Below are 6,155 nucleotides of genomic sequence, written 5' to 3'. Positions count from 1 at the left end.
TGTATTCCTAAGTTAACTAGGAACTTTCTAATGATGGAAAATACTGTCATTTTCCCATATGCGGAAACAGCCTTGAAAACTGTCAACAAGTTGCTGATTCCTCAGTGAAGAGTGGATGAGTGATTCTTTGTTGAGGGCTGCAGTTAGTATGCATGATTTCAAGCCAAAAAAGGAAACATCATGAATAGCTAACAGAAAAAAATTGGTTTCCAGCTGTTTTCAGAATTTCCTATTCATGGAATTTGGTTGGTGGTGCAGCCTCAAAGGGGCCATTTTCACTTACAGTTCTGTCAGCCTCATGAGATACACATGGCTTACACATTCTTACACATTGTTACAGAAAAGCTAATTTTTCTTTGTTCACATGTGTTGTCTTGGACAGCCTGTATACATTTCATATTTGATAGCTAGACGGTTCCTGATGTAGGCTCTGGCTAAGACAAATAGAACTTTATAGTAACTGTCAGTCAGTATTCTTCCCTACTTGTTTATTTAACAACTTTTCATGCTGTATTGTTGCTTCTCATACTTTCGTTCCCTTCCTTTACTCCGAAGCCCTCATTACCTTAGTAAAAATTTTTCCCAGCTACAGAAATGAACTGGGGGCCTGAAGCCTTGAAGAGAAACTTGTTTTATTTTAAAAAAAAATTTTTTTTTTCAACGTTTATTTATTTTTGGGACAGAGAGAGACAGAGCATGAACGGGGGAGGGGCAGAGAGAGAGGGAGACACAGAATCGGAAACAGGCTCCAGGCTCCGAGCCATCAGCCCAGAGCCTGATGCGGGGCTCGAACTCACGGATCGCGAGATCGTGACCTGGCTGAAGTCGGACGCTCAACCGACTGCGCCACCCAGGCGCCCCAGAAACTTGTTTTAGACAGAGAGCATGTTACAGAAAGAAAAAGGGAGTATATTTGCTAGGTGGGAAAAGGCAACTATTGCTTCTGTCTGCCAAGATTTCTTAAAACTTTGGACATTCTGCTTCAATAGCAGCTCTTTCAAGAACTCAGCCCTTAACTTCTCGGTTGGGAACTCAACTTCTATGTAGATGACGGGAATAGGCCAAGGGCTTCAGAAGCTATATATTTAAACTTCAGCTGTAGGTTATACAGTCTGGATTTGGTAAGCTAGGCTGAACCAATCAAGAACCTAGCATAGCTAGGGGAACAAGGCAACATGTGCCTGCTCATCAGCTCTGTTTCTCTTTCCTTCCTCCAAACCCCTTGTACCCTCCAGATGAGGGTTTTTCTTTTTCTTTTTTTTTTTTTTTTTTTCAGATGAGGGTTTTTCTACATTGACACTATTTGACATTTTGGATAATTATTTCTTGTGGGTGACTGTACTATGCACTGTTAAGATGTCAAGCAGCATCCCTGGCCAGGGATCCCTGCCCTAGTTGTTATAACCAAAATGTCTCCAGACTTTTCCAAGTGTCTCCTAGGGGTTGGGGATGGGCACAAGATTGACTACCCCTAGTTGAGAACCATTGCTTCAGTTTGGTGGCTTAACCTGAGCAAAATAATCACTTCTCCTAACCGGGGCCCATGGTATATTGAGGAAACATCACAGCTGTCCATCCCAAGCAGGAATGGAGCCGTGAGAATTAAAGGATGTCTCAGGCCCGCCAATTAAAAATGTATCCTATTAGCCCCCAGTTACATTTTTGATTTTGGTATTGTAGGAGCCAAGGGCAGCCTGCCCCAAGATGGACCACTTGGCGTGAAGATTATTTTGAGCTGAAAGCCATCAAAACCCAGCAGATTCAGGAAAAGCTCCTTTTTTCCCCCATCAAGGACCTAAACAGAATTTAGATAGAGGACTTGTTCCAAGAAGAGAGCACTCACCAGAGATAACTATAGAATAATAAGAACTAGATATCCTAGACAGAGAGGAACCTAGCAAGGCCTCTGATCAAAGTCCCCTATGTCCCATTATTTCTGAGTGGCCCAGCAAACATTTATTTACCAAACATTTACTTTTTTTCATCTTTCTGTGAATTGCATTCCTTCCCTTTGAAGTTCCAGACCCCTGCCCACTTCTCCTTAGTTCAGGATACACGTATACCTCATTTTGCCTGACTGGGGAATTTCATGTCTGTGTGGATTCCCCATATGTATGAAAATAAGATTTATTTTCTCCTGTTAATCTGCCTCATGTCAGTTTGATTCTTAGTCTAGCTAGAAGGACTTTGAAGGGCAGGGAAATTCTTTTTCCCTGATGTATAATACTAAAAACACTTGTTTGCTGTTCTGAGCAAGCAACTACCTAAGAAAAACGAAGACGTACTCCCCTAAGCCCTATATACTGACATATTTAGTACACCACTCTAGAATGTAGGTATATTATTATTATCATCCCCAGTTTATAGAGGAGGAAACTGAAGCACCAAGAGGTTTGGTAAGCCACCTAGCGGCTAGTAGGAGGCTAAGGCAGGATTCCCATGAATGCTATCTTCCTGGAGTACAGGCTCTTAAGCACTATGGTGGGCCTCCTATGGAAGCTTGCTGCTCCATTTCTGAAGATGAGTGGGACAGGACTTCTGCATGCTGTTTAGTCTTCTGTATGCTGCATAGCTATTATTTATCAAATCCTCGGCTAGTGCTTTCTAAGATTATGCCAGTTATCAACTCTTTTGCCTCTTGGTTCTGTAGGGGTGGCCTGCCCTTGGGCCCTACAGTTCTAAATCCACTCCTTATTGCCTTGCTTGTGATCCAGGAGCTGGACCCTATAAGCAGTTCTCTTTAGCCATCTCGCTTTGTCACTGGAGGGACACCACAGGAGTGAGGAAGGGGCTTTTTCTTTGCTCATTGAGCATCCCTGTGTTCTTGCTCCTGTGGTGCTTAGTTGGGGTGTGGGACCCCCAGAAGCCCTCACCCTCAGTTTTGGCAGTAGCTTCCAGTCCAGCCTACCTCCGCTGGCTTCCCAGATAATTCAACAGTATCCCTGCTGGTACCCCAGCCAGATTCTTAGTGAGTTCAGTGGCACCCCTGCAGGGGGACCCCTGGCAGAGTGGCCAGCACCTCCTCTGGAGCTCCTCTCTGGCTCTCCAGTGTCCCATAGGTGGCTTCTTGCTGCCAGCATCTCAGTGAACTTCTTGACCCTCAGTGGACCACAGGTACACCCTCCTCTAGAGGATCAGAATCTCAGCCTATGGGGCCAGGGTGAGTAGGGGTGGGTGGCTCTCCCAAACTTGTTTTTTCCTTGGACAGTCTGCCTCAACTCCAGTGGTAACTGTCCCTGTGTCTGCTATTCCTGTACTCTTTAGTAGCTAATCCCTCGTTACTTATTAATCTTTCTTCTCTCATTCATAAGCACCTACACACACATAAACACACATAAAAAAGAACATATAAAGTTTCCCCATATAAATTTATAAAGCTTTCCCATTGTAATTACTTGGTGATTACCTGACCCATACAAAGTGCCAGGAATTATTCCAGGTGGTTTGCAAAGATTAACTCGTTCAGTCTTTACAAAAAACCTCCAAGGTATGTATGGTTATCAGCCCATGGAGAAACTGAGGCAATGAGATGTTCAGAAACACGCCCAAGTTTACACAGCTGGGAAGTGGTGAGGCCTGGATGCGAGTCAAGCTAGTCTGCCACAAGGGTCAAAACTTTAGTAGATCTGTTCTCTTCCCATCTTCTTTAGAATTGACTTATTGGATTATTTTGCATTTAGACTCCACAATGTTCTAGGCATATTGGAGTTGACCACTCTTTCCTATCTGTTCTCTTGTATTTATTGAGTTCCTACTGTGTGTTAGGCATTGGCAGAGGGGTAATAACATTATTGGCCAGGTTGTTACACAGTGATACTAATTTATAGAAAGTGTATGTTCTCACAAGAGACTAGGAACTGGTAAATCTAATTCAAACTTAAGCACCTGAAGTTAAAAATAGGTATTTTCTGTTTTTGATGGGAGGCACCTTTTACACTCATTTTCTGTAGAAATTCTTTGGTCATTGTTGCACTTACAGCTCTGAAATAATTATTTTTATGTGTGAGAAATCTACATATTTTCTCAAGCAAAGAAACAAATTTGCTTAGAACCTATTTATTCCCTAAAAACTGTGTATGGCAATGTCACCTGTGAGATTTGAACTTACTAGTAGCACCAAAAGCTGTGAGAAGAAGCAGAGTTCACAAGCAAGGGGTCCTGTGAAAATCAATCACCAAAAATAATTTATAAGAACCTGCATGATGAAAGCAACCTTGTGTGCTTCTTGGACAGCACGACTGGGTCCAGACCAGAGTGCCCTTTGCCTAGGGGGCTGCTGTAATGGGATTAAACACTGGTTTGGGCTGATTTCCTCCAAGGACCAGGGAGTTCTTTGAAACTAAGAATAGACAGAAAACTTCCTTAGGATTTATAAAGCCTTGTTAGAAAAAGCAAAAGGATGAAAAAAAGTTCCTTCTAATAGCTTGCAATGAATAGTATTAAAATCGTGCTTCAAATTCTGAGGTAACAAGAATCCCTGGCACTTAGCAACTCTTCATATTTTTTCTCACCAAATTAGAGCAGTTAGGATGGCTCAGTACTTTCAGGGAGCAGCATATTAGCCAGATGAATGATTTGGATGGTGATGATGAGTTTGCTGAAGAAATGTGGGAGCAGGTAACTGGTTATTTCTCTTTTGTTTCACTTTTTTGGTGCCTGGGATAACTCTGGAGTCCTAGCCCACCTGTGCCTGCATTTAGGTATGGCCTCTGGATGCTCTCGTTAGCATGTCTGTAGAGAAGTGAAAATCTTACCATCTCTAGACACAAGAGGGCACTCTAAACAGGCAGGGTAGGATACAAGGTAGAAAGGGAGAGAGGGAAAACTCTCAGGCAATTGAATTTAGGTTTTGAATTTAGGCACCCCTACCTCTAGTCTTTAATCAGTTCTCCCAACTCCACTGACCCTTCCCCTACCCCAGTTGCCCTAGGAAAAGAACTGATCAGGTCCTAGATTCCCTCTTCTCATGATTAAATTGAAATTGAGGCTCAAATCTAGGCTTTCAGAATCACAAGTTCCAAATCTCTTACTTACTTTGGCAAAAATCTGCAGGTCGCTTTTGGTCTGGCAACTTTTCCCATTAACCTCATTTGATGTTGCTTCCCTAGGAATATTTAATTAGAATCTCTTTTTCTGATGCCAGCAGAATTGAACTACTTGTGAACTGAGCTTTAATTTGGATATGTTGTGTTTCTAGTTTCTTCCCTCAAACTGTCATAATGTCTTTTATTGAGGATGAATTTTGTATGACTTCTGTTGAACTTTCTAAGTGTTGCTGCATTCAGCACCCCTAGGATAGGCTCAACAGGACAGAGCTGGAGTCTGCAGAGATTCTCAAATGGAATGGAAATTTGGAATGTAATGGGAACCCAACAGGGAGGTTTGAATTTCACAGATGGGGTCTTGGTACAATGTAGGTGAGTTTTGAAGTTATTCAATCTTCATGGGTATTAAAATGTTTTAACCTCTACTAAAGAAATGTTTAAGAGTGAAGAATCTATTTTTCTGGCTATTGTGCATTAAGCAGAGACAGGAGAGTGCTTCTGCCTGTGGATTTTTTTTTAAAGGAGTTTAAAACATTTTAAAAGAATGGCAGAATGCGACAGGATCACAATGGTTCCACCTGAGCAGACATAATATAGTATTTAAATGACCTGACAGTGACACTACAATATTGAAATTACCATTTCAAACATACAAATTAGTAAATGCTCACATGCCCAGGGTCTCATAAGAAAGGCAAAATCTAGGAAAAAAACCATAATTAGGTCTGAACACTTTTTAGCATTCTGTTTTATTTCTTTTCTGTGAGCTGGGAGCATTTGCAATGTGCTTACGAATGTGTTTGAGCTGTCTTAACCCTGAGAGCGGTCAGTCAAGGCTGAGAGTGGTAGGGGCCAAGGCTCACAAAGGCAGGTACACTCCTGACCTGGAAAATGTAGGGTTTTCCTGCTGCAAGAATTATTTGACTCATCTTTAAAGCGGTCACATATTAAACTGACATTTTTTCAGTGGCAGGCCAAATCTTGCTACACAAAATTTGTGCAAAGTCCTTCTGTCTTGTAAAATATAAATTCAGGGCCTCAGATGGAGTAAACAGGGATTGCAGTCCTGAACATTTATCTTTCTTATTTGAACGAACACCTCTTCCTTCC

The sequence above is a fragment of the Puma concolor genome, chromosome C1 (assembly GCF_028749965.1).
Source record: "Puma concolor isolate L17-30 chromosome C1, mPumCon1.1.hap2, whole genome shotgun sequence".
NCBI lineage: Eukaryota > Metazoa > Chordata > Mammalia > Carnivora > Felidae > Puma > Puma concolor.
Note: the sequence above shows the minus strand (reverse complement) of the source record.